The sequence below is a fragment of the Borostomias antarcticus genome (genome assembly GCF_949987555.1).
Source record: "Borostomias antarcticus genome assembly, chromosome: 7".
Lineage (NCBI taxonomy): Eukaryota > Metazoa > Chordata > Actinopteri > Stomiiformes > Stomiidae > Borostomias > Borostomias antarcticus.
In genome coordinates, this window is record NC_140240.1 from 31001969 (window position 1) to 31013237 (window position 11269).

Sequence of the window (11269 nt, forward strand, 5' to 3'; positions counted from 1 at the left end):
CTCTCTCCTCTGACTCTCTCTCCTCTGACTCTCTCTCTCCTCTGACTCTCTCTCTCCTCTGACTCTCTCTCCTCTGACTCTCTCTCCCCTCTGACTCTCTCTCCTCTGACTCTCCCCTCTTGGCTTCATCAACCCAATCATCTCTGTACTTCCTGCTTCATTAAGCCAATCATCTTTGTACTTCCTGCTTCATTAAGCCAATCATCTCTCTTTCCCAGGCGACATCCAGATCGGTATGATGGATAAGAAGGGCCAGCTGGAGGTGGAGGTCATCAGAGCTCGGGGCCTCATTCAGAAACCAGGATCCAAATCCCTCCCAGGTGAGACGGCGTCCTGCTGGACCGGACCAGCTGTTTGAGATTATCACTCGTTATGAGGGTGGGGAGATTATCACTCGTTATGAGGGTGGGGAGATTATCACTCGTTATGAGGGTGGGGAGATTATCACTCGTTATGAGGGTGGGGAGATTATCACTCGTTATGAGGGTGGGGAGATTATCATGTTATGAGGGTGGGGAGATTATCACTCGTTATGAGGGTGGGGAGATTATCACTCGTTATGAGGGTGGGGAGATTATCACTCGTTATGAGGGTGGGGAGATTATCAGGTTATGAGGGTGGGGAGATTATCACTCGTTATGAGGGTGGGGAGATTATCACGTTATGAGGGTGGGGAGATTATCACTCGTTATGAGGGTGGAGAGATTATCACTCGTTATGAGGGTGGGGAGATTATCACTCGTTATGAGGGTGGGGAGATTATCACTCGTTATGAGGGTGGGGAGATTATCACTCGTTATGAGGGTGGGGAGATTATCACTCGTTATGAGGGTGGAGAGATTATCACTCGTTATGAGGGTGGGGAGATTATCACTTGTTAAGAGGGTGGGGAGATTATCACTCGTTATGAGGGTGGGGAGATTATCACTCGTTATGAGGGTGGGGAGATTATCATGTTATGAGGGTGGAGAGATTATCACTCGTTATGAGGGTGGAGAGATTATCACTCGTTATGAGGGTGGGGAGATTATCACTCGTTATGAGGGTGGGGAGATTATCACTTGTTAAGAGGGTGGGGAGATTACCACGTTATGAGGGTGGGGAGATTATCACTCGTTATGAGGGTGGGGAGATTATCACTCGTTATGAGGGTGGGGAGATTATCACTCGTTATGAGGGTGGGGAGATTATCACTCGTTATGAGGGTGGGGAGATTATCACTCGTTATGAGGGTGGGAGATTATCACTCGTTATGAGGGTGGGGAGATTATCACTCGTTATGAGGGTGGGGAGATTATCACTCGTTATGAGGGTGGGCATATTGACCGGAGCCCACCCTAGCCTGTAATGCCTGGTCTATGGGGAAGTCCAAGCTCTGTTGATAAACCATAATGCAGGTTCACGCCTTCGGTCTGAGAGGGGCTGTGACCTCACTTCCTGTCTGAGAGGGATCGTGACCTCACTTCCTGTCTGAGAGGGGACCTAACCCTACTCTGTTTCCTGTTGTTGTTCTGTCCTTGTGCGCAGCCCCGTACGTCAAGGTCTACCTGCTGAACAACGGAGCCTATGTAGCCAAAAAGAAAACCAAGATTGCACGGAAGACCCTGGACCCGCTGTACCAGCAAGCACTGCTGTTCGAGGAGAGTCCCCAGGGGAAGGTCTTACAGGTGAGAGGCTGAGAGCCCCCAGGGGAAGGTCTTACAGGTGAGAGGCTGAGAGCCCCCAGGGGAAGGTCCTACAGGTGAGAGGCTGAGAGCCCCCAGGGGAAGGTCTTACAGGTGAGAGGCTGAGAGCCCCCAGGGGAAGGTCTTACATGTGAGAGGCTGAGAGCCCCCAGGGGAAGGTCTTACAGGTGAGAGGCTGAGAGCCCCCAGGGGAAGGTCTTACAGGTGAGAGGCTGAGAGCCCCCAGGGGAAGGTCTTACAGGTGAGAGGCTGAGAGCCCCCAGGGGAAGGTCTTACAGGTGAGAGGCTGAGGGGGGGAGATGGACAGGCTCTGACCAGGTGATGGACAGTCTGTCACATCTGGGACCTCTGGGTCAAAAACTATTCAGAGGAGGAGAGGAGAGAGGAGAGGAGGGAGGAGGAGAGAGGAGAGGAGAGGAGGAGAGAGGAGAGGAGGAGAGAGAAGAGGAGGAGAGGAGAGAGGAGGAGAGAAACCAATAGCATATTTTATCTGTGTGTTGATGGGTCGGTTCTTAGCTCTGGGTAGTCCAATCAGTGACCGAAAGGTTGCTGGTTTGAGACCGGGCCAGGCCGCTTGACAAGCGATCCATCCATCATTGCCTGCCGTTGTGCCCTTGCGCAAGGCACTTAACCCCAACATAATTGCTCATAATTGTAAGTCGCTTTGGAAAAAAGCGTCTGCTAAAATGTAAATTGTAGATGTAGTCCTTTACTGAAGAATCAAGTGTGGTTGTAGTCCTTTACTGAAGAATCAAGTGTGGTTGTAGTTCTTTACTGAAGAATCAAGTGTGGTTGTAGTTCTTTACTGAAGAATCAAGTGTGGTTGTAGTTCTTTACTGAAGAATCAGGTGTGGTTGTAGTTCTTTACTGAAGAATCAAATGTGGTTGTAGTTCTTTACTGAAGAATCAAATGTGGTTGTAGTTCTTTACTGAAGAATCAAATGTGGTTGTAGTTCTTTACTGAAGAATCAAGTGTGGTTGCCTCTCACTGTCCCGTCTCTCACAGGTGATTGTCTGGGGAGACTACGGCCGAATGGACCACAAGAGCTTCATGGGAGTTGCACAAATCCTATTGGAGGAGCTGGACTTATCAAGCACAGTGATTGGCTGGTACAAGTTGTTCCCGCCCTCCTCCTTGGTGGACCCCACACTAGCCTCCCTCACACGACGTGCTTCCCAGACATCGCTCGACAGCGCGCCACCGGGGGCCCGGTCCTAGGGGACCAATGGGATTGAGCGCTCACTGGGGCCCGGTCCTAGGGGACCAATGGGATTGAGCGCTCACTGGGGCCCGGTCCTAGGGGACCAATGGGATTGAAGCGCTCGCCAGGGCCTCCGGGGGCCCGGTCCTAGGGGACCAATGGGATTGAGCGCTCACCGGGACCCGGTCCTAGGGGACCAATGGGATTGAGCGCTCACCAGGGCCCCCGGGGGCCCAGTCCTAGGGGACCAATGGGATTGAAGCGCTCACCAGGGCCGCCGGGGGCCCGGTCCTAGGGGACCAATGGGATTGAAGCGCCTAGCCAATAAGTTAACTGTACTGTAGAGAGCGAGAGAGAGAGAGAACAGATGACGGACAGGTAGAACCACAACAATCAGAATCAGTCACAATGAAGAGAAACAAAAAGCTTTGTTGAGATCTTGACAATCACTACTGTTGCGTTTAATTTCGTCTTGTTTCTAGAGAGTTCTGCGTTTCCATGTTTCGTTTCGGTATTTAAAAAAAAAAAAGAAGAATCTCTTGTTTTTTTTAAAGTGTGTTTTTAACCGAAGCATTAGGGCTGTCGATAAACAACTTAGCGCCTGGCGACGCCTCGGTCTGGGCCAGCGATATTAGCGCCTGGCGACGCCTCGGTCTGGCCGGGCGATATTAGCGCCTGGCGACGCCTCGGTCTGGGCGGGCGATATTAGCGCCTGGCGACGCCTCGGTCTGGGAGAGCGATATTAGCGCCTGGCGACGCCTCGGTCTGGGCAGGGTGGTTCTTCAACTAAATCATCACTTAATAAGAAATGTATGTTAGCATCGGAATGTATGGACCCCGGCACAGAGGTGTCCCCCTTCCTCCCTGCAACAGGGGGCGCTGTCCAATGGCCCCACTCCAGAACCTCCATAGACTGCCAGCACGTTCCGCCCTCCCCAGGGCGGGGTGCTTCCGGGTGGGGCTGGTCATTGGAAGCACAGGGTCTTCCTCTGGGCCCCGGAGAGACTCATCTGCGGTGGTCTCTCCCAGTCGGAGAGGTCCCTCTTTTCAACATGTTTACCACGGCTGATCCAGAGCCTGTTTCTGTCTCTTCAATCTTCAGTTGTCCAATCGTTTTACTTCCCACTCCCATTTTGTTTTTGTTGTTCTGGCACAAAAAATGTTTTTACAAAAGAAAAGGTGTATGCGATGTGTTGTCGGTCCAATGTGTGCATGGAGAGAAAAAAATGACGAGAAGAAAAAAAAAAAGTAGGAAATTGTTTAAGAGTAAATTTGTCTGCGATTGATGTGATGCAGGAGACTGTTTGGGGCGACATGGCGGTTTGTACACCTGATGATGAGATTAGCCGTGCGATGTCTTTCCTTCATTCCATCACTGGCTAAAGTCCAATCCAGTCGTCTTTGTATAGATGTATATTAGGCCTCCTGGGAGGTTGACCAATAAATAGGATCTCTGTCACTTTGAACTCTCACAAAGCTGTCACTGTAAAAAAGATTCTTTATCCACCTTCAAGAGAACAAGAGAAGTGAGTACCTTTGATTTTCGTAGGTTTTTTTGGGGGTGGGGGGTGGGGGGGGGGGGGGGGGGCAGGGGGAGGGGTTGGTATACCCCTTCATCCCAGCACATGTTTAGGGTTTTTATCAGAAACTTAAGTTTACATTATTTTGAGAATTAAAACGCAAGCACAAGAGCTTGATTTTTTTACGGCAAAACGTTTAACTTTTTGAAAAAAAAAGGAGAAAAACAAACAAAAAAAAGATCTCAATTAGCCCCTCCTTGGTTTGGATCATTTCCTCTGACCAGATTTTTGGAAAACAGAAAAGAGTCGCTCAAAAGATTTCCCTTGTGCATCTCTGTGAATGTGAAATTAACCAATCAGATTGATCTGTCAGGACACAAACACCAATGATCATCCTCCATCAGGCCCACCGACTCCTCCCACAGGAAGGGGCGTGGCCAGCATGACTTCGGAACCTGTTCCAAGCTGCATGCACATTTTTTGTAAAATTAAACAGATACTGAATTTTAAAAAAGATACCAGAACTAGATGTGTTAGTCCCACATACCGTAGGCCCGCTTGTATGTCGCATGCACTTGTACAGTTTGCTCGTTCTTAAATATAAAGAGAGAGAACCTAGAAACCGAAGCCATTCACATCACGCGAAGACATTCAATGATAAAACTCAACTCCTCTGCAAGTCTTAGTCCACGTTTTTCTCTCTCATCCCGGTGCTGAATGTCTCTCAAACCAACGGACTCCCAAGATTACCTTCCCCTAGCCTGGTAGACCTCACACACCCCTAGCCTGGTAGACCTCACACACCCCTAGCCTGCTAGACCTCACACACCCCTAGCCTGGTAGACCTCACACACCCCTAGCCTGGTAGACCTCACACACCCCTAGCCTGGTAGACCTCACACACCCCTAGCCTGGTAGACCTCACACACCCCTAGCCTGGTAGACCTCACACCCCCCTAGCCTGGTAGACCTCCCACACCCCTAGCCTGGTAGACCTCACACACCCCTAGCCTGGTAGACCTCACACACCCCTAGCCTGGTAGACCTCACACACCCCTAGCCTGGTAGACCTCACACACCCCTAGCCTGGTAGACCTCACACACCCCTAGCCTGGTAGACCTCACACACCCCTAGCCTGGTAGACCTCACACACCCCTAGCCTGGTAGACCTCACACACCCCTAGCCTGGTAGGACCATCCCCATCCAGCTCACTGCTTCATCAGCCTGGTAGGACCATCCCCATCTAGCTCACTGCTTCATCAGCCTGGTAGGACCATCCCCATCTAGCTCACTGCTTCGCTCCGCAATATCGGTCTAGCCTTCGCCCCATAGAGAGCGATTACGTGGGCGGGGCTACTTGCCTTGACAGACAAACACCTTCAGCCAATCAGCGTTCAGCAAACTTTTGCCAAATCCAGTCGGAAGAACGGCAAAAACGTCTTTTCCACCGAGAAACTCCGCTAGTGCATACTCTTGTTCAAGTGTTGTGATTAAGTCTATTTCTGCAATAACTGCACTTATAGCTGCGTTTATTCTTCTAACGTTAACGTTACCACTCGTTGCTTAGGGAGCCGCCATGTTTGTTTAGCGAGCGGCAGGGACACGAACCAATCAGGGGCTGCTTTCCACTGTGGGGCGGGACAGCAGTTAAAACGCAGTCCCTGATTGGCCCGGTATGGTCTGGATTTTGGCATAATCGCTCTGGAGGAGGCGAAGGCCAGACCGTTCTGCGTTAGAGAAACAGAATGTGAGCTGGTGAGAACGGGATGGTCGTACCGGGCTAACAGACCCCCCACCTGGTACCTGACCACCTGGGTCAAATACTGGCCATGGAACCGGTCAGATAATCCAGGTGCTCTTGGTTTAGCTCATCCCGCCAAGGAAACCAATGGAGAGGTGTCCCAAGAGTGTGAATACAGAGGTGAATCAAATACACCTCAAATACTTTCAATACTTTGTATTTGATCCAAGTCCAGCTGTAACTACATCATAGTATACCTCTATGGGGCTGAGATTAAATAATTAATACATGTATATGAATCTGATCAATCTATGTAAAAAAAATATAGTTATGTTAAACATAATGATATAAAGAATCAACTGTAATGTTATGTCACGTATAACTACAGTGTATAGGTGCACAGAAAGTCATATAATGTAAATATTCGACAGCCATCTGGTTGAGTGATATTTGCAACGGGGCCAAGTCGTATCGTATGTGGGGCCATTCTCAAGTCCCTGGGGACCATGTGAGACCATGTGAGACCATGTGAGACCATGTGAGACCATGTGAGACCATGTGGGACCATGTGAGACCATGTGAGACCATGTGAGACCATGTGGGACCATGTGAGACCATGTGAGACCATGTGAGACCATGTGAGACCATGTGGGACCATGTGAGACCATGTGAGTCTACTAGAAGAGATCTACTAAGAACTTCAGTCACACAAGACAAAGCTCAGAAAACAAACAAACAAGCTCATTCTAACGATACAACCACTAATTATACTGACTGATATACGGAATTATGTGCTTCAAAGCCCAGAGATCAAACCAGCCATATTAAACCACTTAAACACAGAGTCTAAACCAGCCATATTAAACCACTTAAACACCAGAGACCAAACCAGCCATATTAAACACACTTAAACACAGAGTCCAAACCAGCCATATTAAACCACTTAAACACCAGAGTCCAAACCAGCCATATTAAACCACCTAAACACAGAGTCCAAACCAGCCATATTAAACCACTTAAACACAGAGTCCAAACCAGCCATATTAAACCACTTAAACACCAGAGTCCAAACCAGCCATATTAAACCACTTAAACACCAGAGTCCAAACCAGCCATATTAAACCACTTAAACACAGAGTCCAAACCAGCCATATTAAACACACTTAAACACCAGAGTCCAAACCAGCCATATTAACCCACTTAAACACAGAGTCCAAACCAGCCATATTAAACCACTTAAACACAGAGTCCAAACCAGCCATATTAACCCACTTAAACACCAGAGTCCAAACCAGCCATAAAAACACCAGAGTCCAAACCAGCCATATTAAACCACTTAAACACAGAGTCTAAACCAGCCATATTAAACCACTTAAACACAGAGTCTAAACCAGCCATATTAACCCACTTAAACACCAGAGACCAAACCAGCCATATTAAACACACTTAAACACCAGAGTCCAAACCAGCCATATTAAACACACTTAAACACCAGAGTCCAAACCAGCCATATTAAACCACTTAAACACAGAGTCCAAACCAGCCATATTAACCCACTTAAACACCAGAGTCCAAACCAGCCATATTAAACCACTTAAACACAGAGTCTAAACCAGCCATATTAACCCACTTAAACACCAGAGACCAAACCAGCCATATTAACCCACTTAAACACCAGAGACCAAACCAGCCATATTAAACACACTTAAACACCAGAGTCCAAACCAGCCATATTAAACCACTTAAACACAGAGTCCAAACCAGCCATATTAAACCACTTAAACACAGAGTCCAAACCAGCCATATTAAACCACTTAAACACAGAGTCCAAACCAGCCATATTAAACCACTTAAACACAGAGTCCAAACCAGCCATATTAAACCACTTAAACACAGAGTCCAAACCAGCCATATTAAACCACTTAAACACAGAGTCCAAACCAGCCATATTAAACCACTTAAACAAGACTTTAGTTTCCATCGTCCCGTGAGGCTGATCTTTCTTCTTCTTCTTTTCTTTTCTTTGTCAGTATTATTGGGGGGAAATGCTGATTGTTTACAATGTATGTGTTCCACAGAAACAAAAGAAAATTCTAGAAAAAAAAAAGAAAGAAAGTATTCACTGCAACATTTCTTGTTTGTATAACAGATGTGGCTCAAAATGATGTGTATGTTTTATATAAAAAAAAGAGTTCATTTTTATTATTTACAAATAAAAAAGAATGTGTGGAAGAATGTTGTCTGTTCAACCGATCCTTCCCTTTCTTTCCTCCCTCCAACACTCCCCATGAACACATCGAGTTATACTCCTGACCTTCCCGCTCGTACACTCTTAAAGGAGTAGGAAAGGGAAATGCATGTTTAGCCCTGTTTTAAGGTTACTTATGATCATATACAATGGTTCAGATCAAAACGTTGACAAAACTAGCACTTTTGAGAAAGTCTGATAATTGCTCTACCACCGTTTTGGTCATACAATGGATGTGGGTGGGCACCTTGAAAAATCTTGAGTGAAAAATTGAGAGTTTAACATGTTTTTGAATGATTTTTCAAAGTGCCCATCCACATCCATTGTATGACCAAAACGGTGGTAGAGCAATTATCAGACTTTCTCAAAAGTGCTAGTTTTGTCAACGTTTTGATCTGAATCATTGTATATGATCATAAGTAACCTTAAAACAGGGCTAAACATGCATTTTCCCTTTCCTACTCCTTTAACCCACCGTTACTTTGAACATGATGTCAAACGGGTCAAAATCAAAGCCTCATGAAGTTAGATGGGGGTTCATGGGTATGAAGTTAGATGGGGTCATGGGTATGAAGTTAGATGGGGGTTCATGGGAATCTTCTAGGCCTGTGGGAAGACTAGTATTTTATTTTCCCTAGTCCCACAAACTCAACCCACAATGCCCTTGGTCACTGCATCAGATAAGCATCTTAGCAAAGCACAACACAGATACAGATACTATAGCACTGAGAACTCCCAGAGAGAGAGAGAGAGAGAATGGAGGAAGAGAGAGAGAATGGAGAGAGGGAGAGAGAGAATGGAGGGAGAGAATTGAGAAAGGGAGAGAGAATGGAGTGAGAGAGAGAGAATGGAGAGAGAGAATGGAGGGAGAGAGAATGGAGGGAGAGAGAATGGAGAGAGAGAATGGAGGGAGAGAGAGAGAATGGAGGGAGAGAGAGAGAATGGAGAGAGAGAATGGAGAGAGAGAGAATGGAGAGAGAGAGAATGGAGAGAGAGAGAATGGAGGGAGAGAGAATGGAGAGAGAGAATGGAGAGAGAGAATGGAGAGAGAGAGAATGGAGGGAGAGAGAGAGAGAGTAGTACTGTATGAGGAGTGTGTTTCTCTGACTGTATTAACCAGAGGAGTGGTGCTCTGAGAAATATTCTGTAGGAAAACAACGATCAGTCCAATTTTCTCTTAAGAACACATTTGAAGAGTCGTCTGTACGTCTACATCATGTCTGTAGGACTCGAATTGTGAGCGATGAGTCATCACTCAAGATAAACATGGAAGGAATTTGCCACAGCTCCAAGCGGCAAATTACCCAGTTGAAATAATCACCAAAATTAGGCCTACCGGTGAGTCATTTTTCAAATCCTAGTCACCTTTGACCTTCCTCTCCCCCTAATAGGTTTGTGGTCATGGCTATCAGTAATCTTCTAAAAGCTCTTCATCACAGGGTCATGGGGTCCAGGCCCTCTGTCGCTGGAAAGAGATGCTCAGACCCTGAAGGACCAGCCGGGCGGCAGATATATTATTCCTGATCAGCGATATTGATATATTATTCCTGATCAGTGATATTGATATATTATTCCTGATCAGTGATATTGATATATTATTCCTGATCAGTGATATTGATATATTATTCCTGATCATTGATATTGATATATTATTCCTGATCAGTGATATTGATATATTATTCCTGATCAGTGATATTGATATATTATTCCTGATCATTGATATTGATATATTATTCCTGATCAGTGATATTGATATATTATTCCAGGGCAGTGATATTGATATATTATTCCTGATCAGCGATATTGATATATTATTCCAGGGCAGTGATATTTATATATTATTCCTGATCATTGATATTGATATATTATTCCTGATCAGTGATATTGATATATTATTCCAGGGCAGTGATATTGATATATTATTCCTGATCAGCGATATTGATATATTATTCCTGATCAGTGATATTGATATATTATTCCTGATCAGCGATATTGATATATTATTCCTGATCAGTGATATTGATATATTATTCCAGGGCAGCGATATTGATATATTATTCCAGGGCAGCGATATTGATATATTATTCCTGATCAGCGATATTGATATATTATTCCTGATCAGTGATATTGATATATTATTCCTGATCAGCGATATTGATATATTATTCCAGGGCAGCGATATTGATATATTATTCCAGGGCAGTGATATTGATATATTATTCCTGATCAGTGATATTGATATATTATTCCTGATCAGCGATATTGATATATTATTCCTGATCAGTGATATTGATATATTATTCCAGGGCAGCGATATTGATATATTATTCCTGATCAGCGATATTGATATATTATTCCTGATCAGTGATATTGATATATTATTCCTGATCAGAGATATTGATATATTATTCCAGGGCAGTGATATTGATATATTATTCCTGATCAGTGATATTGATATATTATTCCTGATCAGTGATATTGATATATTATTCCTGATCAGTGATATTGATATATTATTCCTGATCAGCGATATTGATATATTATTCCTGATCAGCGATATTGATATATTATTCCTGATCAGTGATATTGATATATTATTCCTGATCAGTGATATTGATATATTATTCCTGATCAGTGATATTGATATATTATTCCTGATCAGTGATATTGATATATTATTCCTGATCAGTGATATTGATATATTATTCCTGATCAGTGATATTGATATATTATCCCTGATCAGTGATATTGATATATTATTCCAGGGCAGTGATATTGATATATTATTCCAGGGCAGTGATATTGATATATTATTCCAGGGCAGCGATATCGATCGCTCTATCGTTCCCTCAGAGTGATAGATTGTGTTTG

The 11269-nt window shown here is 45.0% G+C and overlaps 1 pseudogene across 1 annotated transcript in view; it reads left to right on the top strand.

The window, feature by feature from the left end:
- LOC311311726 (regulating synaptic membrane exocytosis protein 3-like) overlaps positions 1-2904 on the top strand; it is an 11341-nt pseudogene extending 8437 nt beyond the window's left edge. The window contains exons 8-10 of the transcript in view: positions 219-320; positions 1528-1667; positions 2692-2904. The product of the transcript in view is annotated as a regulating synaptic membrane exocytosis protein 3-like (transcript). The remainder of the gene's footprint in view (positions 1-218; positions 321-1527; positions 1668-2691) is intronic.
- Positions 2905-11269: the final 8365 nt, after the last annotated feature.